Genomic DNA, 27188 nt, shown 5'->3' with positions numbered 1-27188 from the left:
GGTTATAACCATCTCTTAAAACATTAGCATGACTGGAAAGCTGTAACTACCCATGAATTCTGCCAGTTTAGTAAAGTCTTTAAGATAAAGCTAAAATAACTGAGAAAATAGAATATTTCTGACAATATGTTCTGAATGTATAAAGCTCTTGGTCAAAAATCATGGTCATATAAAAATCCATGTTCTGCCCCTTGAGTTTTTAGGTCAAGTATTTATACCCATTGATTAATATAAATAATACAAATTACATAAATTCTAGCCAAGCTGTTTGGTTATATTTTTGTTATCTTTATTTTAAATAAAAAAGATCGTGGACTTAAGAGTAAATCTTTGTAACCAAATTCAATCTTTGCCATCTTTGACTCTGGACAAATTTTTACTCCAAGATTTAATTTGTTATCTAGAAAATAAACATAATACTACCACATAGTTCTACTGTTAGAACTGAGTCCAACATGAGGAGTTTTATAGTACCTGGCACAGCATAATGTCAACATTAGTGATAGTTCCTCTTCATGATTGACTACAAAGCCTATGCTAGGTCACGCTTTCATCATTTAAAAGCATTAAACATTAAAAAAAATCTTTTCACGACATTCCACCAGAGGCATTGAGTCAAAAAGCTTAATGATTCCTATTCAACTTACTTATTTTGTGGGGAAATCAAACTCACCTGCCAGCCATTGGGCTGGTCCATGTGAAGAGACCACTCAAAATATTACGTGGATTGTGTTTTTCCATGAAAAGTTGAGACTGACCACACTATTTTACATATTTTCTCATAGTTATATTACTGAGTGACGTCTCACATTCTATTTGTAATGCGCATGCTGGAGTCAGTACATTAAGCAGGAATTGGGGACGTTTTCTCAAATTCATTAAAATATAAAAGCACCTGATGTTAAAAATTGATTAAATATAGATTCATTGTTTGATATCACATGGATAGCTTAGCTTAGTTGGTCAGAGATTGGTGTTGACATATCAGGTCTGAGATTCACTCTCCCCCATTCACCAATTACAATCTAATTGATTTTTCACTCACTGGGTTTTTTGTTTTGTTTTGTTTTAGGCTCACTGACTGACTGCAGCTGTAACTTCAACTTGCCAATGTACACCATTGCTCACAAGAGGACCAGCTGAGAGTGTGAATGAATTTATTGCCAGCCCTTTCCTACTCCTAAAACAAAGCAGTTCTGTAGATTTGTTACTGATGAGTCATAGCACCATCTTCATATACAAATAACAACATTTCATATGGCACTATTTTCAGTGTAAATGACAGCAGAGATATGAGGAGACAGTACAAATTATCTTGGGCCATTGTCTTATTTATAGATTAAAGTACAATTATGTTTTTCACTGATTTACCTTCTGACATCTTAGTTAATTAAGTTACTTGTTTCTTTTATGTTCATTCTCCCCTTAGATCTGGAAGGACTATTCTTTTCTTCAATGTTCTTTCCCCTGTTAAATTGTTAATTTTTTCTGAGGGGCAGAATACCTTTTTATCATTATTTTGAGAATGCTAAGTATTTACATAATTATCCTTCAGAGAACATTGGAAGACAATACTGTTGAACAAATGGATAAATACTAGAAAAGGATTACTGGATAATTCTGTCATTTCTGGAAGCCTCAGTGATTGATTTATTCTCTTTTTACCTTAACACATTTTTCCTCTAGGTTACTATTTTTTTCCTGACAGGTTTTCAAGCTTATAGTTGGTCATTTTCTCTGTTTAAAAAAATATTCTGGGAGTGCGCAAGTGCTCAGAAAAATATTATCTATTAGCAAACTCATTAATTTAAGAACCTATTAATAAATTTGCTCATTCATTTAGAATGCAAAATATCTAATACAGTATTTATATTTATATTTATTTTTTATATTTATCTTTACATTTATTTTATATTTTGTATTTATGGCTTTTAGTCAATATATAACTTCAAAAGAGAATTTCAAATAAAATCTTATGCCAGTCCAAATATCGAATAACTGATATAAACAAAAGAGTATAGGCCCAACACAAAACAGTAAGACAGAGATAATTTGTTAATTTAGTTAGGCAGTCGATTAGTCATCTATCATACAATTATTGAAAGTCTACTTTGTGCCAGGAATTTCTTCAGATACAAAGATGAATAAGTCATAGTACATCTCCTCCAAAAACACCTATTCTAGCAAGAAAGGTGCTATGTAAATGTGGAAAAGAATATCAACAATACAATGTGGTCAGATCTATTATAGAGGTATATAGAGTCACTGAGAGACCATCTAGCCTAATGGATAATACAATCTGGCAGACAATGTATGTTATTTCTGTTTTGATTTGGAATGCATTCTAATTGTTGCCAAGCAATTTTGTTTTATTAACTTTTGTGTTAAATAGGCTAATATTTAAATTACTTTAATTCCTCATATACATACAATTAAGAGGTAGAATGAATGATACACTTTGATGAATGAAAGGGTCACATAAGATTAACATTTGTAAAAAATTAATTTGAAAAATAGAATTCAATCCTAAAATGGAACAGTGACTGCAAAACTATTGACTGCAAAGTTAGAACCATGTTCCTGGAAACTTAGTAGCATAAGCCTGGCATTGACAATCTGATTCGTGGTTCTCTTACTATCTACTCACATTGCTCCTTTAGGGGAAATTTGACAATGATGTCTGGAAAATGTGTTGCTACTTTCAAAGATTCTTGCTAATATTTGAGCAAAGTGGAAAGCAGTTCTGGCATTTTGGATAAATGTTCCCCAAATCTTCCTTGCCAGATATTTCATCAAGTAGGAAGCCTCACTAGGGTAATATGGGAAAGCAATTTAAATAGAAGTTTGATTCACAACATGATGATTTTTGTGAATAATATTCTGGGAAGTCTTCTGTGTTTTTGATGAATTTAATTTTAATTTTACTGTTGAAGTTGCGTGCCTCGTCCTGTCTTTTGTGACCAATAATATCTCCCTGCCACCTGTAACTCATTTTCAAAAAGAAACTATAAGTATATGAAAACATCCCATAATTTACATGAGACTTCAATAAATTACTGTTATTTCTAAAAGGATTACTTATTCATTATGTTCCCACATAAATATTCTCTAAAACCCCTCTCTAATTTGATGGTGCATTTTAATAGCAATATTATAGTCTTTCTTTTAAATACTATATTATTATAATTGTCCCTCTGTAATTCTAATTCTCTTGCTAAAAGTGGACCCCTAAGAGCAGGAATTGTGTCTTATTCATTGTGTACATCTTTGTATCTCTAACTCAGCACCAAACAAATACATGTGCTTGATTAATATTTTTGAAGGAGTGAATGGGATGACTGACCAATGTTTGATACTTGCTGACATCTACTTATTTTCTGGTAAATGTATCTATCAACCTAATTGTCTTAGTTTAATATCCTCATTTTTTGAAACTGGATGAAAAGGATCTTGAGTAATTCTTCTCTCTATCTCACTTGCCTTTGTCCTGGTGCATGTTTTCATTCTTTCATGGTTGGACAACAGAAATAGCCTTCTTACTAGCTACTTGACCTAAGAATCACCACCTCACTATGCCTGACATCACCCCCAAGGGATCTTTCCAGACTCAAATCTGCTTATGTCACACTCATTCTCAGAATTCTTCCATACCTGCCCTGCCTTCCACTGTGAATCTACATTCCAATGTTATTTTGCATAGACATAGTACCATATGTGTGACAGGTCTCCTCATCTTTTCATTTCTGTCCCCCAAGTATCTTGGATAGTGTTCATTAAATAAGCTGAATAAATGCTGTTTGATTGAACGAAGGAAGGTAGCTCCAGTAGCCCACTTGTACCAAAGTATGTGCAGGAGAATTAGTTCATAGAAATTTCTATTGGAGCTCTCTGAAAATGGAGATGGGTACTGTAGAAAAGCATTTCTCACAGATGATGCCTGTGCCTGAAGATTACCTGAGATGTGTTTTTAAAATAAAAGATTTTTGGAGTCAGAATTTCCAAAGGAAGACATGGGAATCTTTATTTTCTGAAATAATTGCTATAATTTGTTCAGGGAGATTTGGGAAAGAGCTCTTAGAGTAGTAGTTAATATTTGGAGGCTAGATGGCTACTTAGTGTGGGAGGCTGAACTATGTGACCCTAAATTCCCTTCCATGAAGTTTTGGGTGCTATGATTCTAGTGGAGGTCATAGTTTATAAATGTGTAGAAGCAGGTGAGTGATTTGAGATGTAACTAGTGCAGACAGGAGGGATTTGGGGGTAAATGACTGAGTCCAAGTGTCATCAGATCTAGAGAGTTATGACCAATTTTCAAGGATTCTAATAAAAATCTTGCTCTAATCCCGAGTTTAATCTTTTAACAACTATTTACTGAATGCCTACTATATGTCAGGTACAGTTCTAGGTGTTGGGGATATAGCAATGGCAAAACACACATAATCTCTGCTTTTGTTCAATTGGTTTGTCTAGACTCACCACACTTGTCTCTAGGACTCTCCCGTGGCTAAGAGTTATTTTCATAGCCACTTGATTCTTACGCTGACTGAAAATGATCATCCTCGAAGTCCCATCTTATCCTTGTTAAAAAATAAGTGTCAGCCTGGGCAACATAGGAAGACCTCATCTCTAGGAAAAATAAAAATTTTAGCTGGATACATGCTGGCACATGCCTGTAGTCCCAGCTACTCAGGAGGCTGAGGCAGGAAGATCACTTGAGCCCAGGAGTTCGAGGTTACAGTGAGCTATGATTGTGCCATTGCACTTTAGTCTGGGAAACAGGGCAAGACCCTGTCTCAAAAGAAAAAAAAAGGTGTCTGAGATTTTCAGTCTGGCTGGAAACTCCAAAAGTATCCTATGTCCTCTGAGAGTGTAACAGGTGAGTTCAGATTATCAGACACTACTTACCTTGTGAGATCTATATATGTCATTGGCCAAGGTTCATTCCAGATCTAGCCTTGAGTCTCCGACCTAAATGTCCCCATCATTTTAAGTACAATGACTGTTATTTCTTATTTTTATCTTTTGAACTGGGCATTTTTGTGCTCATTTTGAGAAACCCACACATATTTCAAGCTCTGGAGGTAAGATGGTTAAGTGGGGATAATTGTGGGCTTTGGAAATCAGATTAACTAAATTTTAGCTCTACTTACTAACTATTGAACCATGAATAAATTACTTAACCTACCCGAGACTCAATTTTATCAGCTGTAAAATTAGGATAATAGTCCCTATTTCACAGGTTGTGAAATTAAATGAGATATAAGACAGTGTTATATATTATAGTGCCTGGTATTTAATACTTACGCATTACAATTACTGTGTAATTTATCTGCAACAAACAGCACACTAAGAGAGAGTTCTGAGGTAACTAAGATAACTTACAAATATGCACTTACAGTAATAGAGAAGTTTTTTTAAACTTTGTTAACTTTTCAGAACACCTAATATTTTTATGAAATGTGGTGAGTGAAAATGATGACCCCAAGAAAGGCAACGTTTTCCACTACTACTTTTTATACAAAAATCCTTCATCATAGTCAAGAATTAGATTTCTTGATATTTCATTTCTATATAAAACTATTCCCATTTTAAAGAACAGATTTTGTACATACATACAATAAAATTGCTACATTTTCATAAGAAAATTCATTCAGAGACAAAGTCTACTAAATTAAATCCAAGGACACGACAAGACCATATTGAAATAAGTTACATTTAAAAATAGAACTTTGCACATGCAAAAACTGAAAACAAAATAATAAGCATGTGTGTCAGGTTTTTTGTTTTTTATTCTGTTTTTTCTTTTCAGTAAAAAAGTTTTATAAGTGTGCATGCATTAGAAAACTGAAGAATTTTCAAGAGCCAAGAATGTCATGGTGATTTCTGTGAACTTATTTCTAAGGACTACAAGAAACACACTGGTTGCTAAATGTGAGTTAGGAAACATGAACTCTTGCATACACAACAACCCCAAAGAAAAGCAAAAGAAAAAACTATCTTAATTTTGGGTCCAAAATTCCACCCATACCTATAGCTGCAAAATAAAACAAAGAAAAATCGTCTTTATTAGCAATGGCTTAAATGTCCATGGGGTGGTGCAATTGACTTTTAAAAATAGAAAGCCAGGCTATCAAAATAAATATCCTTTTTCTCTTATTTATTGGAGTGAGGGATATTTTCATTAATCACTGTGCTATAAATTTAAGAGACTTAGAGCATCTTACAGTTTCTTTTATTGGTCACATTTCCCTGGGATCCTTGGAAGATGACTTTATCAAACACAAACATATTTTTTAAACTGGTAGATTAAAAAGAGAAGTTATTTCTTTTGCTTCCAGGGGTTTTATGAGCCCCACATTTATGTATTTATCACTGTAATTTGGATAATTCCCAACACTACCATCAACACTACCATCCACCATGTATATTTTACAGTAGGATTTCTTAAATATTTCCATATTATGGCACTCATTGAAAATAGTATTTGTGTACACACTGGGGTAAAAGAGAAGGGTTTGCCCAGTAGACATTGGAAGCAAAAGGCCGGGCCCCACGCCTAAGCTCTGAGAGCTGCAGGAATCACTATTGTTGGCAAACCTGCAGCCTGTTTGGAAACACTGGGGTATATTAGCATGCCAATTGGGAAGCTCTGTGTTTGATTTCAAATAATGCATATTAGTAATAAAGAGAGAATAATACCCTTCCTCCCATCCCAAAAAGAAGGCTGACAATAGCAAGTGTTAGAGACAATGTGGATAAATCATTCTAGTACACATTGTTAGTGGTAGAGTAAATTGACACAAGTGTTTTCAAAAATAATTCAATATTATCTTGTAAAGCTGAATTTTCATACTTTCTACAATCCAGAAATTCCTCCTCAAGATATGTGCATATGTGTGTGCATGTGTATACATGTGTATGTATAAGAAGACATGCACCAGAAGATATGTACAATAATATTTTCAGCAGTACTACTTGTAATAGCAAAATAATGCCAACTCTAATTCTCATTGACAAGAAAATGGACAAAAAAATTGTGATATATTTGCACACACGCAATGCTATATGTTTTTTTCTTTGAAGTTTCCTTGAGCCTAAAGTTTAGCAGAAAGTATTTCCATATTTTGTATTGTATCTTAGCTTTCTATTGAAATAGATTGTTTTCAATGTCTATGTTGATGTCAGGCAAGTATTTGAACTTTAAGTCTCAAGTAAAGGCAGTTAGCAAATGTGAACCTGTTTGTACTGAATTGGGTTTTTCCTTTTACCTGAAATTGTCAATGAAAAATTTGGGGTTCCAAGTAGCAAATTAAATTCCTGAGCAATTTTACCTATGTAAGGTAATTATTCATGGTTTGAGAGAAAGGAATAAGATTGTATACCTATGTAACTGATATATTTTGTCTTAAGCATGTTTTCTTTTAGAGTTTAAAATATAATGCTTAATGTTTCTCATCTAACTTGGGCATAATAATGACAATCACTAAAACAGAATGCAGCTTGTCAAGCAATTTAACTTTAGAAAAGAATGTCTTTAAAGAAATTAGAAAGGCAGGAAGGAGAGAAAGAGATTGATTTATTAGTCTCCCTTAGTGTGTTCAAAATTTAACAATTCTTCCTGTCTAGAAATTGTTATATGTAGCTTTAATCTCTTCTACTACAATGCAACTTCATTTTCTCTTTTTATGTCTTGGAGGGCAGAGGGCCCCAAGAGTGTAAGAGAAGTTAAAGAGTAACCAGCTCTATAACCACGATTGGGCAGTGTTGACACGACTATAAAATGAAAGCTATTCCACTTGTTCTATCGCCCTTAAACTTTGGAAATAGTGTCCAATAGTGGAAAATTAAAAAAAGAAAAAAATAAAGCCTGCCTTGTTTTCCAGAGGAAAAGGATCATGAGTCTGTCTCTCCATGATAGATTAGATCAATTGCATTTCTTTCAAAATCTTTTAAAAACAAAAGTGAAGTCTAAAAGTTTTATGTCATCATTGTGATATCAGTAACGTGTGACACTTCAGCAATTGATTCCTATGTTCATTTTGCTTTATTAATAATCCTTTGTATATTTTCTGACACATTATCCTGTTCATACTTTCATAATCACTTCAGTTTTGAAGATAGTCTCATCACAACATGTACTCATGAGGGCCAGTCTCATCTGTTGGAGATTGAGATCATGTATCAGGAATACGCTTTGAGTTTTTGTGACCTTAAAAGCAATGTGAAATTGGATCACAATTACAGAAAAATACCCAGTCTGTAACTATTTGTCTCAGACTTCTTAATGGCAGCTCTTGTACTTGAAATGAGTTAGAGAAGACTGTTCGACATTAAATCTTTTCTGTGGAACTTATTGAAGTACATTTGAAGTTTATCATTCGCTTAAAAGTCCTAGGAAGTTTTAGAGAAAATGCTGGTTCCAAGTATGTACTGTCTCTCAATGACATTTCTAATGATCCTCAATAATTGTACAGGGAATATTTTAAATATATCAATGTATTCACTATTTATGAGGCTTTTATTGCAAACACTGAATTGATTTAAACATAGTAAAATGTCTAGAAATTATTAAAAACAGGAAATATACACTATTATTATTCCAAATTTTGGGGAAAATAAATAAGGCATATTGGTGTTATGTCATTTATTAACTGGAAATTATTATTTTTCTCAGATTTTTATGTTTTAGTTGTTGTTGTTGTTGTTTAATTTTAGAGACAGGGTCTGGCTCTGTCACCTAGGCTGGAGTACATAGATACGATCATAGCTCACTGCAGCCTTGAACTCCTAGCCTCAAGCAATCCTCCTACCCCAGCCTCCCAGAGAGCTGGAAATACAGGTGTAACCACCAGGCCCCAAAGCTCTGTCCAAATTAATCATTAAATAAATCTTGAGCAGTAGAAGATTTGGGAGAAAAGCCTTTCTGCTTTTGTGTGATCCCTGAAAGTCTGTCTAGAGAATAAATTTCCAGATGCCACACACGCACAAAAAAATTTACCTATAAATAAATTTATGTTTTTTAATAACATTTGCAAATAATGTTTATTACCAAGCCATTTTATAATTTCTTTTCTAGATTCTTGATTTCAAATATCAGCTAATTAGAAAACTACACTTCCCATGAACTTTGTAGGTCCAAGGTTTTCTCTGTAACTTGATAACCAATTTGAATTAATTTATTTTGGCATCGTATGGAATTAGTGCAAATGATCTTTCATTAAGGTGATATCAGTTTAAATCACAAAATTTAATTTCAGGAATGTAGCTCCATTCATCTATTTAATTCACTTATGCTAATACCTCAACATATGGAATAATAACCAAACTATTGTTCATTAAAAAGTAGAGAAGTCAAAATAATTTTCTGATCTAATGGATGGTAATATTGCTATAAGCTTTTACTAGTTTCTACACAGAAAGTGACATAAAGCAAAGTCATATCAAGATAAGGCCTTTTCTTTTAAACTATTGCCTGAAATTCCTTCCAAATAATTCAGCAATTACTCAGAAAACTACTAGTTTGATTGAATGTCATGTTGCAAAGATAATTATCACTATTACATCTAAAAATTATTTCTAGAGTATGAATAGATTACTTTATGTCTCTAGTTGTCTACTGAGGAATCATCATCCATAAATTTATGAGTATATTTTAATATAATGTCTATATTTTAAAGGTGTGGACAGAAAGGAATTGTGTCCTGGTCTATGCACGTGGGAAGCTCTTTTTTCTATCCCCAGAGGGTTCATGGGTTTTGGAGGTCAAGTCCAAAGCATGTGCTCTGTAAAATTCCCAGAGTTGCCCTAAGCTCCCTCTGGAAGTCTAGTTATACATTTATAAGTGAGAAATTATAGCCAGGCCAGGCCACCTGTAAGACCCCACCATCTACTATGAGTCCCTATCTTTAATGCAGCTCTGATTTCCTCCTTAGATGATGGGTGTTACACATTTAAACAACACATGATGCCATTTCCCAGCTATCAAGTTAGCAATATTTTACTGAAATTGGAACACATAGTTGATATAAATACAATAGAATCAACACTTTAAAATATGAATAGTGGCAATTAATTGATAAACTCTCTAAAAATCATCTTCGCAAGATGCACTGAAAAGCTTAAAATGTTTGTATCATCTGAGACAATACATTTTATTTCTGGGAATATATCATAAAAAACTAGAATACTGACTAAAAGTGTGTTGAAATGTGTTTACAACAGTGACATCTGCAATATTAAAATATGGGAATAACTTAAATATCCAACAAAATGGAACTGGGTAAATAAATTTTAGTATACCTGTACGAGGAAAAGAAATTACAAATAATTAAAATTTCATATTACAAATAATTAAAATATTCATAACATGGGAAATGCTTTTAAATCAATGAAAACTGACCATTGAAAAAAAATCTTTAGAAAAGAATCACATAATTTTAGGAAGAATTGTATCTCTGCATGTGTGCATATCTGTATTTGTAGCTATTTCTATTTTTCTATCTAACTATATTTAAAACACATGACACCCATCAAGGAGAGACTATGACCAGTTTGTTCCTGTAAATTTCTTTACACTTCTAAAATTTTTCAAAATTGCATAAAATTAGATTACATTATATTTACAATTACAAGAATCTTATTATTAAAAAATAGACTCAGCCCTTGGTAGTGGAAAAAGGAGTGTCCTTCATTAAGAAATGTATCCCTGTCTGAAATGCACCAAAAAACACTATCAAACTGCTTCCGTATACTAGAACATTCCATCTCTTACTCCTGGGTGACAAATTTTGATACATTTGATAACTTGATTCATATAAGTATTATCAATAATTGAGGCACTTAGATTCATCTATAATAAAATTTCCAATACTTCATTTTTGTCAAGTGTAAAATGATATGGGTAAGCTGAGAGTTTAAAAAAATCTCAAAGAAGGTATGAAAATTATAATTAAGAAATAATTATAAAATCATGCAGAATTACACCTTTATAATTAATCAAATATACTATAAACAATATTTTCTGTGAATTTTTTTTCAATGTACATTTTACATGCCTTCTTACAAACAATATTGACTTTGGAGGACTTGAATATGTAATGTTTGGAAACTAAACAGGAGTTTATTAGTTTCACTTAGAGTCTTTCAAACAAAGTCTTGGAGTTGTTAAAAGATCTTTGCTTTCATCCTAGAAATTATTGTGTCTTTTTTTATATTGACACCAAGCTGGTAACTTTGAAAATGGAAAAATTGTCTTAGGATAAGCACAACTTGGAAGCAGGCCTAACTGCTCAATTTTATCCAAATAACTAAGGTTAGTGGAAGGTAAATGGTTTCTATGGGGTGATTATGTTCATGGTAAACACCACATCTAAGATATTTATTTCAATGCTTTATAATTGAGTAAATATAGGTATAGAAAACGTTTGTTAATTAATTGTATTGACTTATGTAGGAAGTTTGCTCGACACCAGACACATGGTAGTACAGTGTTCTGCACATAATAGGAACAAGTTGAAAAGAATGTGGAAGGAATGAGTAAATGAAAGGCCTTTAATGAACTCCAGTTTCCTTCCTTTTCATCTCTGTTGATTCCTTAATTGATAGCTAAATCAAAAATTCAAATCTGCACTGTGACCTGGAAGATTTCATGTTTAAAATAATACAAAACAAACAAACAAAATATATTTATTTTGTTTAACGTAATTTTAAAACTTTCAGAGTAAAACAAATTCAGTTAGTAGGCACAATGCCGGTTTGTTAAATTCAAGTTTCAGGGGAAATGGAAATTCTTACATGTGCCTAGATAATAACCCTATAATATATATTTTCATGATTACAATAAAATTACTTATAGGCCCCTACAGTTACACTACTGAGAGCTGCAATCACGATGAATTTGCACAAAGAATGCAAATTTCAATTTTGCCAGAGTGATATGACTTACATCACACGTGGCTGTTATAGTTTTAATAGATGCTTAGCAACTGAATCTATAGCTTTTGTTTGGTAATGTCTATTTTAGGAAAAGAAGCATATTCAACCGGAACTAGGAAAAAAGCTTGTTTTTATATTGATTGATGCACATTAATTGTTTAAGAAGATATTTAAACATTCCCCAAGACCACCTTTTGAATAAATCATTTGCTAAATCATAGGGATATAAAGCATAATTGAAGGGACTGAAATTCAACAAATGCTTATAATTTGAGTTCTATGTGCATTTTAGATATGTGGTTGTATGGGTAACAGAAACTGAATAATACATTTATCTTGGGGTAGAACTGTCATCAGTAAGCTAAGAAACTAGAAATTAATATCTTTGCTTGCGCTAATTTGAAGATGTTGTTGTGTTTGTTTGCAAATAATTTTTAAAGTAATGAACTACCCACTAACACTACATATAGGCTTTATTGAAAACTAAAAATGCAAAACAATTGAGATAATGATCATTTTCTTAAAAAGAGGAGGGAAATGAGAAATGGTTTTACTTTTCGTCAGTATGCCATTGCCGATTAAAGAAAAATGTGATTTCATTGTATGCTACAAAGGCGGATGACATCAAAGTGTCCTCTTGGTAGCAAGCTAGCCATATAAACCACAAAAAGAGAGCTGCATTAAAAATACAATACATTGAAACAGTAATTTTTCAATGCTATGTAAATACTGTGGACATTTTAAATTCAAAGATAAGCAGAATCAGCAGATAGTGACAGTTTTAAATTTGCTTAAAATCAATAGAAGAGCAGTAAAATGCAATTTTCCTAAACCAGGCTGTAACTTCAAGTGAGCTGAACCATTCTTGATGCAACTGAGAGATTTTTTTTTTTAAATAGGACTTAAGAAAATTGATTTAACATTGTTTCATTTTATTAGTGGTTGAGCAATATAAATGTGAAATGCTTTGAAGTAATCTGCATTATATTTTTATCAGCTTCAGAGCTTCTATATACATATTTTATATTCTTTTCAAAAGCTTAAATAGTATTACATTCTAATTATTATTTGCAGATGGTATTTGTTTTTCTTGTAATGACCAGTCAGAAATCATTTGTCTGAATTGCACGAAAAAGAATAATTTCCTGTTGAGTAGCAGTTACTCAGTATGCATTCTAGCTCTTGCTATCTCAGAGGGGAAGATTTAAATAATGTATGGTGGGTTCCTTTGTAATGAGGTGCTCTTTTCTTATGTTTTGTTGTGATTTTGTCACGTTAGAGGAAATGTCATTAAAGGGACACAAATCATATCAAGGATTTTATCAATGCCATATAATTGACCTATATATCTTTTAATGGGTGGGTGAATGTCATTCAAGGCTCTTGAGCATTTAATTCAAATACTAAATTTAAGAACCACAAGCATATTGATGAGTTAGGAAAAGACAGAATTGTGTGGATAAAGCAAGACCTGGGTGAACAATCTGTCTGTCTTTCTTTCTTTCTCATTAAAGATTGATCTAAAGATTTTTTTGAGGTAGACTTATTTGATAGCCATAGTCACTTTTTGGTTCTCAGAGTGGCAATAAAGAAATCGCTCAATAAAACACAATTTCCCTTTTCTCTGTGTCCGGTATTCCGTTTCTCTTCAAATGCAGCTGTTTTCTTAATGCTTCTTTCAAATATGAAGACCATGAGAAAAACAAAACAAAACAAAACAGTTTCTGAAGAGCCCAGTAGCTTTTTAAGCCTTGAACTGAAGTATTGCTTTTAAGCATTATTTCTAAAATAGGCAATCCTGCAATAATAAAAATAAAAATAAAAAGTCTAATCAAAATTTAACAAAAGAGTAGGCTCCCTAAAGGTATCCTTCACTGTCTGTCACCTCTTTTCTTAAATGTTTCCTAAATGTGAAATCTCTTGTATCATCTAGCACGCTTGATTTCTTCAGTTATCGATACTTATTTTGTGCATTTCTTTTTATTGCCTACACATTTTGCTATCATGCCATGTCAGGCACTTTGTCAATTGACAGTATAAGTAGCCTTGTATTTGGGTACATATCTAGGAGGCATAATAAGTAGTAGCAACTCATAGAACACAAATCAGAACCTCCTATGCCAGAGAAAAATGATTTCTTTTACCAAAGTTCTATGATATTCTCTTAAGGTAAAACATTAGTATGTTAATTTTACCTGTTTTCCAAAGAGCATGCCATTATTATTGACATGCTATGGGCTTTATGGTCCCAGGATGCATGAATTATTAGTGTTGCCTGACATTTTTAAATTCCTAACTCTATAGCCTATAGCAGTACTTCCTGTTAGCTATTATGAGCTTTAAGAGTGCATGCTAGATGCTGATCAATGATTATTCAGTAATTCAGAGGTGTCAAATTCTCTCGTGGGTTAAAAAAACGTTGGTTCTTTCTGGATTTTTATAAGACAATATATAAATAAAATTTTAACACACTGAATCTGATATCTAGAGGACAACCATACTGATTTTTGAAAAGAAACTACACTTTTCTACCATTATTTTTCTAAGAAATAAAACTATACTATTCAAATGCATTTATTTATTTGATTGTAGTGCCTTTTTTCTCAAAACATTACAATGAAATATTATAACAGCACTATATCACACAAAATTGAATTTATCTGATTTTTTAATCCAAAAAGTCCACCTAAGTAGGAAAAATAATGAGGATTTTTAATTTATAGAAAGTTACAGTACATTTATGAGTTTTTAATATTTCAAGAACAATATTAGGATTTTTTATTAGACTGAGTTTTTAAATGGTTATTTGTCATAGAAAAATAGAAGCATTTGAAGCAATAAAATATTGAAATAGAAATATCAAAGACATATGCTTTTATCTGAAACCATTTTAATCTTTTTTTATATTAACATTTTCAGTGTGAGAAGATGTTAATCTTTAAGTGAATCAATGCATTCTCAAATGCATCTGTGTTTGGAATTTTTAATTGGTAAAGAATCACAATGGAAATATCTTATTTTCATTTTTTCCCTTTAATATCTATTAAGCCTGCCCTATCAGCAGGAAGCACTTTCAATTAGGAAACCTGTAATGAAACTCAGCACAATTAATTGCCTGTTAGTCTCTCATGCTAGATTTATACTTCTAGATATGTTGCTAAGTTTTGGGTTTGGACACTTGCCTTATATAGACTGACTCCCAGCTCATCAAAGGACGTATTACAAAATCCCAGTGATTAGTTCCAGTGATTAGTTGAGAATCACATTTTCTAGCACTCTCCTATCAACAAACCCAATGGCTGATTTTAAGCTGTTGTCCCAACTTATCTCTCGGAAGCATTTCAATCTATAGGACCATTTCCTACATCTTGAAATACTCTTCTCCTTTGGCTTCCATTCTTCTTGTTCTCATCTCATCCCATCTGTTAAACAATCCTTCTGAACTTCCTTTCTGGGCCCCTTCCCATTTCCCATTTCTTAGATTCTATTTTTGGTACTATTCTCATTTATCCACCCACAGAACATTTATGAAGTATTTACTATATAGAAAATTGGCCGTGCATGGTGGCTCACGCCTGTAATCCCAGCACTTTTGGAGGCCAAGGCAGGTGGATCATGAGGTCAGTATTTCAAGACCAGCCTGACCAACATGGTGAAACCCTGTCTCTACTGAAAATAGAAAAAATAGCTAGGCGTGGTGGTGCATGCCTGTAATCCCAGCTACTCAGGAGGCTGAGGCAGGAGAATCGCTTGAACCCAGGAGGCAGAGGTTGCAGTGAGCCAAGATTGCACCACTGCACTCCAGCCTGGGCAACAGAGCGAGACTCTGTCTCAAAAAAAATAAATAAATAAAAAAGAAAGAAAGAAAGAAAGTTGTATAAAAAACTCTGAGGGATTCAAAACTGTATACAATAAGGATAATGTCCTGAGGACTTTGACATTTAATGTGTAAATCATTCCAACCGGATATCAATGCTTGTCTTCTCCGTACTTCAATTCTACCTGGGTAATCTCACTATTCTCAAGACTTCAACCACAGTAAATAGTGACCATCCCTAACAATTCTATCTAGAGCTGTGCTTTCAGCTCGTTACTGGACATCTCCGCCTGCTTGTCTTCTAGGCAGTTAAAACTCATTGTGTTACACATTAAATTTTCCCTCTACCAGCGCTCCTTCACACCCCCCAAAATCATGGTTCATCTACTGAATTCTCAGTCTTCAACACTGCCACATGTTTTAACACTTCCCCAACCTCATACCCTCTAATTTATCCTTGAGTAGTGCCTTGTGTTTCCTCTTTTATATTGAATTCGTTACCCCAGTTTGCTGATTTTCCTCAAAAAATGGTTTCTGAATATCAATCCTCATCACCATCTTTTATCTCGGTCCTATATCACCTCTCATCTGGATAAATGGCAAAAGTTTCATATCCTATTTTCCTACCACATTTAGTAGTGGAAATATAAGGGGCTTTGGAATCTTTCAAAAATGATTAAATGTACATGACTTGGTCGTGTGATTTTGGATGGCTAATTGTTCTAAGCTTCAGTTTTCTCACCTATTAAATGAAGTAATCTGTGCATTTCAAATTCGTTGAGAAAATTAGGCAGTATCTTGCTAGAAAGTGATTAGCACAATTCCCGGCACATATTAAACACACACACACACACACTTGTTACTTTTTCACTGCAATTTATCCTGGACAACACTGTAAAAATTATCTTCCTGTAAAAACTTATTTTTCTATTTAAAACCTTCAATGATTTCACATTGCCTACAACTCACAATTCACCTGGATATTCTAGCACCAATTTACTTCTCTGACTTCACTTTCTAACCCCTCCACTCCACGCACGATTTGATTCAGTTGCACCAACCTTCTCATCACTCAGAGCTCTCTAATCCCTGTGAACACTCTACACCTTACGCATACTGTTCCTACTCACTTCCTGGAAAGGTCTTCTCCCACTTCTCTTGGTAAAACTCCTACTCATCTCCAAGAACCAGCTCAAATGGCACATCTTTTGGAAGTCTTCCCTGAATCATCCAAGAAGGAATAGTTATCCTTCCACTTGTGTTTCTGGATCACTTTCTTTGCAAACATAATAGTATACTACTTTCTTGTGACTTTCCCTATATGAGTTTCAGTTTGCTGAACAACAATAGTAATAATTAGCATTTATAGAGTGCTTACTATATGTATGACCTTAAGGAATAAATTTATCTTGCTTATCTCATTTGGTCTTCACTACAGCACAGTGAAGTAGATGCTATTTTATTCTTATTTTAAAGATAAGCAAAATGAAACTTAAAAGTTTGCAATCAATATAAAAGTACATCTATTACATATCAACAAAAAATTTTAAGTTTGTAATTAGTCTGGGATGAATAACTTACATAGATCTGACTTCACAGTTCACATATAATCACATATAATGATAAACATATATAATCATAGATTCCAATATTTTATGTTTGTGCACAAACCTCTTTGAGAATATAATAAGAGTAAAAGAAAACGCAATTTTCAGATCCATACAGAATTTAGTATATATCAGGTAGTTCATGGATCCCCTAAAACACTTTTATAGACACTTAGAATGCCATTGATCTAAAGATAGGACACTCTTCTTTACAGATAAAATTTTTGATTATGTAATCTGATGGAAAAGTATTTTCAAGTTTTTTATTTGAAAATAACATTTATGGTTAATAACTAATTGCATATTTTCAAAAAGCTAGAAGAGAGAATTCTGAATGTTCACAACATAAAGAAATGGTACACGTTTGAGGTGATGGATGGACTAATTACCCTGATTTGATCATTATACATTGCATACGTATATCAAAATATCACTCTGTATTCCATAAATATGTACAATTATTACATGTCAACTAAAAAAATCCACATTTCAAATACCAACCTTCAGTTATCCCCATAAAGTGGCCCATAAGGAACCTCTAACTTTTTATGTTCTATGGAACAAAGCTTGAAAACCACTGGGCTAAGGTAGTGACATGTTCAATCCCTAAGAAATGTTTAATTCTCTCCAGGTTGGACAGCATCATGAACTGTGCCTGACTTATCACTGTATTCCATAATCTGCTTTTTAAAGGATGATTTACACAATCAAGCTGTTATCTGAATATTTAAATGAGGTTGGGATTTAAAAGTGGAGTAAGATATATCTCCACAACTGAGGTAGATAGGGCAAATTACTTTTCGTCATGAAAACTGAGTAGCCTTGGCAAATAGCTGACATGAATGAAGATATGCTGATCTAGACTATTAAGATCACCACTGGACATATTTGGATCAGTGCTCAAGCATGTGAATTATGAGTTAATCAGTAAATAAAATGAACAAAGTTGTGATTATATATGGGTAGCAGAGGTTGCAAATTGCCTGCCAGCAGACTCAATTTGGCCTACAAATGTGTTGTTTGGCCAGCATAATATTTTTTAAAAATTTAAGTCAGTATTTAAACATCAGGATATTTGTTTTTTTTACATGAATCCCTGAGTTTCCAGCTTTCTCTTGAAAATTTGGAAGCTCTGACAATACTGGGCCCACATTCTCACATGGTGACAATTGGCTAGAACTGAAAGCAGCTGTTCCCTCTACACAAGACATGTACTTTCTAGCACAGCACAACTCCCAGTAGACCCACTTCACACATATACTGTACCTGCCTGTCCCCCATTAGGCAGTTGTAACCCTAGAAGACTGGCCTAAAAATTTGAAGAGTTTATAGGAAACTGCTATTTTAAATATTTTAAATAATGCATCATGTGCTGCAATGCCCCCCCCAAAAAAAGAAAAAGAAAAAAACATAAACAAACAAACAAACACCTCTTCTGGAGTGTAGGCTGGAAACACATACTTCTAGGTAGCCACTGAGGCTGTTATGACTCCCAAGAAATGTGAAAACAGAAAATTTTCACCTCTATTTATTTGGATTCATACCTGTTTTACTATGGAGAAACAAAAGGCTTGCATTTTAGCCTATCAGTCAAAAGCAAATCAGTTCTGCAGGTAGTAGTGAAACAGCATGGAAGTCAGGTACTCTATGATGTGTGTGAAATCAAATCCAGAAGCACAGTATACTTTTGGTGAATTAAGTTACAATTAGATGTAACTTTTAGTATTACACTATAAGAAAGAGGATGAGGTTGAGGTGGGGTTCAAACTTCTTCCTGTTCTCTTCATATTGGTATTCTTTGCTTTGTGTTATCACTGTGTAATAAGAAACTATAATATAAGCAAGCAAAGCAAATGGGAAAAGATTTTATAATTCTATGTTTTCTGGTTTCTATCTGGTGATGATGAACATGGTATCATTAAAATGGTCTAGTTGTTATAGTATTTCCAGTTATTCTAATCCTTATAATTCTACGAGGCTTTGAAGGAATTCTCTTAAGAAAAAAAAATCAGTTTAATTATTTATAGTGACTAATCAACATAACACAAAATTTCTATTCATGGTGCTTTCTTGAATCTTAGACTAGACTATATATTGGAGAACTGATTTGATTTAGGAGGACTCTGAGTCCTTAAATTATTATGGAAAAACCAGCTCACATTTCTTTGATGTGTCACTCATCTTTCAGTAGCCTTGCTAATATTAGAGCACTTCATTTTTTTCCAAAGCACTTTCACATACTGGAAAGTTGCCTTCAGGTATTTCAATTAAGTCAATTTTAGGATATTTAGCCTAATGGAAGTATGAACAAGGGTAGCTCAAATAGAAGGGCGACTGATTCAAGACTTTTCTTTCTGGTTCAGCAGTACTTAAGGACTGCTGAGAGATTTAATAACTCTGGTAAGTAGTGACAGGAGAAATACTGTCTAGGAAGACTCCAGAAATATGAGAGTTGTCATTTATATTAGATCTTTGCCGTTTATGGATTTACCATTTTAAATCTGACTATTCATGAGCTTTCCGAAAAGTTTATGATATTTTAAAACTATAGTCATTTTTTTCGAAACTCCAAATTTGAATTATTTTCTTTTAACTCTGGTAATGTGAAGAAGTCACTTAGCTAGTAAGTATTGTGAGTCACTGAGCATCATGCTCAATGCTGCTTGTTGTTCTCCAACCATCTCTGCCCATACAAAACATTTCTCTTAGAATTGTTGAAAAGAAACAAGAAAACTCAGTTTCTTTGTGGAAAGAAAATATCCTCAAAAAAGAGAGGCAAAAGCGATTAAATTTCAGTGAAAGGATTTCTCAACTCAAACAAGCCAATGCTGTGCTAGCATTTCTATGTTTGTAAACTTGCAAATTGAAAATCTCAAAAATTGAAAATTTTAGGAGTCTACTATCCTTTAGAGGTACCCTTTAATACTTGTTTCTTATATTTCAACAATGGAAATCATTGAGCTTGCTAAAAGGCAAATTTAATCTTCACTTAGTCAAACAAAAAATATTCATTGAGTGCTTATTTATGCATGTCATGGGATTACAGAGATTAAAACAAAGCATTATTACAAATAAGTTTCCTTCCAGAGATACTCTGCTCCCTCTTGATTTAAAGATCTCTGTATCTGATCATATATGTGATTGTCTGACTAGATTCTTTTCACCCCACGCTTTTTAGGGTGACTATTATTTTTTTAAAAAAACAAGGCTGGCCCCAGTGGAGCATCCCTGTAATCCCAGTACTTTGGGGAGGCCAAGGCAGGAGGATCACTTGAGCTTAGGAGTTTGAGACCAGCCTAGGCAACATGGTGAAACTTTGTCTCTACAAAAAATACAAAAATTAGCTGGGCATGGCGGTGCATGCCTGTAGTTCCAGCTACTTGTCGGGAAGAGATGGAAGGATAGCTTGGGCCAGGGAGGTTGAGGCTGCAGTGAGCCGTGACCACACCACTGCACTCCAGCCTGGGTGACAAAGGGAGACCCTGTCTCAAAAACAAAATCAAACAAGCAAAACAACAACAACAACAACAACAAGTGTTTGCAAAAGTGTGGAGAAACTGGAACTCTTGTATACTGTTGGTAGGAATGCAAAATGGTGCAGCTGCCATGGAAAACAGTATGCAGGTGTTCCTCAAAAAAATTAAAAATAGAACTAATATATGATCCAGCAATTCCACTTCTGGAAATTTATCAAAAACAGTTGAAATCAGGTTCTTGAAGAGATATGAGCACTTCCGTGTTCATTGCAGCTTTATTCAAAAACCCAAGATATGGAAACAACTCAAGTGTCCATCAATAGATGACTGGATAGAGAATATGTGGTATATATGTTCAAGGGGAATATTAGCCTTAAAAAAGAAGAAAATCATGAAATATGTGACAACATGGATGAACTTCAAGGATACAAAGTGAATAACAGTATAAAGTGAATAAAGTTGCTAATCAATGGGCTAAAGTTTCAGTTATGCAAGATGAATCCATTCTGGAGGCCTATTGCACAACATTGTGCCTATAGCTAACAATACTGTATTATACACTAAAAAAATTGTTAAGAGTTATATCTTACATTGTGTTTGTACCATAACAAAATAAAAGATAATAGATGTATATGTGTGTATTTATGTATGTATACAATGTGGATTATTTTTTTAAAATACCCAAAAGCTATTTTCTTCTGGTTTTGAAAAAAAGTTTCATTATTAGAAGTAATTGGTCATTTATTTTAAATTAACACTATAGCAAAAGGGGGAAAAGTTTTTTTAATACTAGAAATCTGAAAGAGTTATTGAACTTGAATTACTCTGACCAAATATGTAATTGCAACAATTTGGGAAATGTTTCAAAATTTGAATATAAATTTTACAGTTTTTCAAACTATATCTACATAAAACCAGCAGATGTTGGCTGTGTGTGTTTGTGTTTACATACTTTACAAATAAATACTTAGCATTTATATAGCACCTTACAGAGCAGTCAAGCATCATAAAGTCATTTATTTTATCATTAAAGGAAATAGATGTCAAGAATAACTTAGAGTATATTATTTATGTCACCAAAAGCCTAATTCTATAAAAGCTTGCAATAGAGAAGTGGGAGGGAAAAGGCTGCTCAGAGAAGCAGTCTTTAGGTTTTCATAAGTTAGGGAAATGTGACTGTTACTTACAATTAACATAGAACATATAAGAATTTTCTCCCCTACATGATCTTGGAGAATATTGTTTCCATGAATAATAGAAGCTTAGAAAAAGAAAGAGAAAAGTCCCTAAACACACCCGTTATCTAACTTTACATGCTAAGAACAAATTGACTGTCGGTTTATGAGGCAAGAATCAGATCTAAGACCTCTGCCCCAACTGTACTCAGGATGACAATTGTCAACATACACACAGTCACAAGTCGAGCAGTGGAGTACCACAGACCTTAGCATCTGCATGCAAAATAGCTAGATGTGACACAAAAGTGGTTTCTTTCTTGGTTTTTCTGCTGGTAAAGGTAGATTTTATAAATTAAAAAGCACATCCCTTCATGGTTGTAGTAGACTTTTTTTAGTTCATCAGTGTAATAATATCTCCCTATCATAAAATATTAATTTTATTCAATCCAATTCATATGTGCTTTTCTCATTCATAGCTGGAATTCAGCTCTCCAGGTGGAAAGAAAGAGTTAATATTCGAATAAGTGATTCCACCCATTTAAACATGAAGAAGTTGTCTTAATCTCTACCTTTTCATGGTTGCCAATATTTTGATTAATTTTCATGACTTCTATTGACTCTGATGCTTGAATAGGTTCTCCAGATCTGTAATATAAGTTATTCATATAGACCTAGAAATTATCAGTATATCTCCTATGAAGAAATACTTCATGTGAATGTTAAAATACCTTAGGAATGTGGCTGGGCGTGGTGGCTCATGCCTGTAATCCAAGCACTTTGGGAGGCCGAGGCAGGTAGATCACCTGAGGTCAGGAGTTTGAGACCATCCTGGCCAACATGGTGAAACCCCATCTCTCCTAAAAATACAAAAAATTGGCCGGGCGTGGTAGTGGGCGCCTGTGGTCCCAGCTACTCGGGAGGCTGAGGCAGGAGAATTGCTTGAACCCAGGAGAGGGAGGTTGCAGCGAGCCAAGATCACACCACTGCTCTCCAGCCTGGGCGACAGAGCAATACTGTCTCAAAAAAAAAAAAAAAAAAAAAAAAAGCAAACAAAAAACAAACAAAATGAAAAACAAAAATAAAACACCGTAGGAATTTATTGATCAATTTATGAGTTAAAATAACACTAAAGTTAACTTTCTTGAAAGAACAATATGATTTACATATGCCAGGAACTCTAGGCACATTAATTTTTTTACCAAACTCTTAGGAGAAATCAGTTGTATAAAATTTCACACAGAAGTAACTAAATCTTAATGCTAGTTACCAAAAAGCAGACATGACTCCTTTTAAATGTGCTTTCTTCATTTTGAAAAATAATTAGCACTAGAATGTTTTAGGTGGATTATTCCAAAGGAAGCAGTATAGCATGGTGATGAAGTTCAAAAAATGCTCTTCAGTCAGATTGCTTTTTGCAAAGCCATGCTCTGACAATTCTAATGTTTTCTCTTGGGACTGTTTTCCATACATCAAATGAAAAAAAATAATAATGCCAATCTCACACAGCGGACTGAGAATTAAACACTCCATTTAAGCTGAGCATTGTGCCTGGCACATGGAAAATGCTCCATACATTTTTGATATTAGAATAATAACACCATTAAAATTGAGGTAGTTGCAGTATAAAAATAAATTAGACTTTATGACTTTGGGGTTTCAAATTTTTACTTACAATTGGTTTGAGGTGTTTGCTTTAAGAAATGTTGACAGTATGTGTGTGGGAGAGCATATTTCTGACTTCTTTCTTTCCTGTAAAGTTAAATGTGGGATTTCAGTTGTTTGCATAGCATTCGAACTATCATTTATACATGTTTCTGAGATACTATCTCTGAAAATTACCTCTAGAAGCTTCCTGTTTCCTGTAGCTTGTAGTCTACACCAATGTAGATGAGATAAGTGTAGTATTGCATGCTAACATATTCTGCAAAAGACAGCATGGGTTTACAAAGTTTCATTGACTCAATTATTATTGGAGTTATATCTACATATCATTTATAGTAAGCATTCCAAGCAGCTTCATCATAAAATTCTTAGTAGGAAGAAGTAACTAACATAGACAAGGAAAAATCAAATGCTCCTATATCTTTTTTTTTTTTAAGACAGAGTCTTGCTCTGTCACCCAGGCTGGAGCATAGTGGCACGATCTCAGCTCACTGCAACCTCCACCTCCCGAGTTCAAGCGAGTCTCCTGCCTCAGCCTCCCAAGTAGCTGGGACCACAGGTGTCCGTCACCACACCTGGCTAATTTTTTTGTATTTTTAGTAGAGACGGGAGTTTCACCATGTTGGCCAGGCTGATCTCAAACTTATGATCTCAGGTGATCTGTCTGCCTCAGCCTCCCAAAGTGCTGGGATTACAGGCTTGAGCCACTGCACCTGGCCTATATCTTGTCTTTATGCATACATTTATTTCATATCTACTTCAGAGGTCTGCTGTCTTAGCTGAGCTTTCTAATATTTGCATGGGGTGCACAATTAGTAAAGTTGGTACTGATAGATGTTTCAGAGGTTAAAACCATGCAAGAATATATCTTTATAGAATCCCCTGCTTTGCTGGAGTCTGCCCAAGACTTTTTGTAATAAGTAGCAAATAAATAATTTGCTATATTTTACAGAGACCCCATTCTGCAAAAAAACCCATGAAAAACAAAACAAAACAAAATCTTGCTTATAGCTTCTATGAGATTAGAATGTTTCTTAGTGATAGAAATAAGTGAGTGTTACATAATATTATAATCCAAAGAATTCTAAATAGTAGACTTTTCAACAAATTTTGTGTTTTAGATTGCTTTATTCCATTGAAAAATTTAAAAGTAACCATGATCTCAAATATTCTGATGTTGTGAGATTTACATTACAATTTAGAGTGTTTGCATTTTTATTAACTTTGACTTAAGAAAAATAAATTCGGTTGAAATTAACTCAATATGTTTCAAATATTCTCTAAATTACTTTTATTTTACTATTTCATGAATTACACTTTTTTAAGTTTTAGGACATTGTCGTGATTATAATATTCTAAAGTAAATTATTTTAGAAAACAGAGAACTTAACAAAATTTAAGTCAGCTACCTCCTGTCAGTTAACATAGCAGCTCTTAGTACCCTAAGGTATCCCCTCTTTTGTTCTCTTAAGAAATAGGTGTCCCTCAAATATCTGCATTTATCTGTGTCCATATGGTTTTGAACAAGTGGTGAAAGTATTCACTATTTGCTGTGTACCCACACTTGTATAGTTCAGCTGGAATACCATCTGGTGTGGTACTCTTCCCATTTTCCTCATTTTGATTGCTTTCTCAATCTGGAAAATGGTAGCTTGATCGTCCAACGGGTCTCCAGATGGCTGCTGGATCATTCTATGTAGTATCCATCAACAACATTTGATGGGTTATTTAAAGTTCATCCAAGGTATTTGCAAGTTCATTATTCGGTCATAAAATATCAGAAATTTCAACTGGGGAAATAACATAATCTCAGATTTCAGGAATGAAATCTTTTGGATTAGTTTGAGGAAAGAAATAAGAAAACACATTTATATCTTTCTAAGAAGCAGATGGCTACTCTTACAGTGTTAGTTATCCAAAATTGTTTCTATTTTTACCCTTCTATATTGGCTAAGATGACATTTTAGTGGAAACAGCATCCTTACATACAGACCATCTTTGTTCCTTGAAGGACAACTGTTGAAATTAAAAAGCATATGAGATTAAATTTCTGCAGAAAAATGAGGCAGACCAACATGGCTATAAGGATCAATTAGTGTAAATTGAATAAGATCATAATGACACCACAAGACAGATGTGATCTGAGGCAAGAGTGTATAGATGTGAGACAATGGTGATGTATATCCTTATGTGAATATATAAAACAAGCTTAAAGGAAATCATGGTTTATCACCCTCTTTTTTGCCTCCCTACCAAAGCATGCCAAACTTTAATGAATTTTGGAGCACCAAAAATTTATAGTTTCCTAATGTACCATTTAACAGCCTCCATTTCTCCATGTTTTGGTAAATAGGATGAAAGAAAATCGTTTTTCCCCCCCTACTCAGCTCCTGTTTCACGTGTAGCTGATTTTAATTTTATCTTGGTTACATTTCCTCATTTTCTCTTCTCATTGATTCATTTATCCTTTCATTTCACAGTTACTGAGTATCTACCAGAGATTTAGAAGAGACCCTTTACAGTGTTAGTTATCCAAAACTGTGTATGCACGGAATTCTTCATGAAGAAGACATAGGTCTGGGAATCGATAATTACATTTGATGTCATAGGTACCATAAGGTATTCATAAGGAAATATGAAACCATGGAAAGACCCCTACTCTTCCAGGTGGGTTCTATGTCAATGACACCTTCATATTTTCCTCAATTACTATCTGCATATAAAAATTTGCTTCATTTGATCTTTCACACAAGAATTACTAAGGTATGTTCAATGACATCATTTGTTGTGTGAGTAGAAATACGTCTAGCTGGCTCAAAACCTTAACAGTAAACCTTAACTGAAACTGAAACATAATTTTCAACTTAGTTCATTTGTGTAATACCTGTATAAAGTGTATCTGAATGAATTGTTCCCTTCTTCTAAGTACTATGTAAAAATGGAAGAGACATTCATGACTGTAATGTGGTGTCTATTCATTCTTTGGGCAAAGCTTTATTTTACAATCTCTAGCATGTGACCAGAATTTAGCTTTGTCTTTCAAGCTTTAGCCTTTAAGTTAAACTATTATTGCATGTCTTATTTTACAAGCTTACTGAGAAATTCTTTTTATCTCCAACTTTTACAAAATCCTTGCTCTAGAATTTATCTTCTTCAAAGTGGATTTGGATTGTGTTACATCTACCTCAGAAGAGATGGTTTGGCTTCCTGTTGAGCTTCAAATTTATTTCAAAACTGATTGAAAATTATATTTAACTGATATTTGTGCTGTAGAGTAGTATTTGAGTGAGAATTAGAGGACAGGCATGATGCCTCATGCCTGGAATCCCAGCGTTGTTGGAGGCCAAGTCAGGAGGATTACTTATTCTCAAGAGTTGGAGGCTGCAGTGAACTATGATCACACCACTGCACTCCAGCCTGGAGGACAGAGTGAGACCTTGTCTCAATAAATAAATGAGAATTATACCTGTAAGAATCATTCTGAAGATTGATTGGTACCCCCTCCAAGTACTAA

General features: G+C 33.7%; 1 long non-coding RNA gene across 1 annotated transcript in view; it reads right to left on the bottom strand.

Moving 5' to 3' along the window:
* Nucleotides 1-27188, bottom strand: part of LOC129044184 (uncharacterized) — a 61923-nt gene that overhangs the window by 8376 nt on the left and 26359 nt on the right. The window lies entirely within an intron of this gene.

The sequence above is a fragment of the Pongo pygmaeus genome, chromosome 1, assembly GCF_028885625.2.
Source record: "Pongo pygmaeus isolate AG05252 chromosome 1, NHGRI_mPonPyg2-v2.0_pri, whole genome shotgun sequence".
NCBI classification, from domain to species: Eukaryota; Metazoa; Chordata; class Mammalia; order Primates; family Hominidae; genus Pongo; species Pongo pygmaeus.
This window is presented reverse-complemented; position numbering and strand designations above follow the sequence as displayed.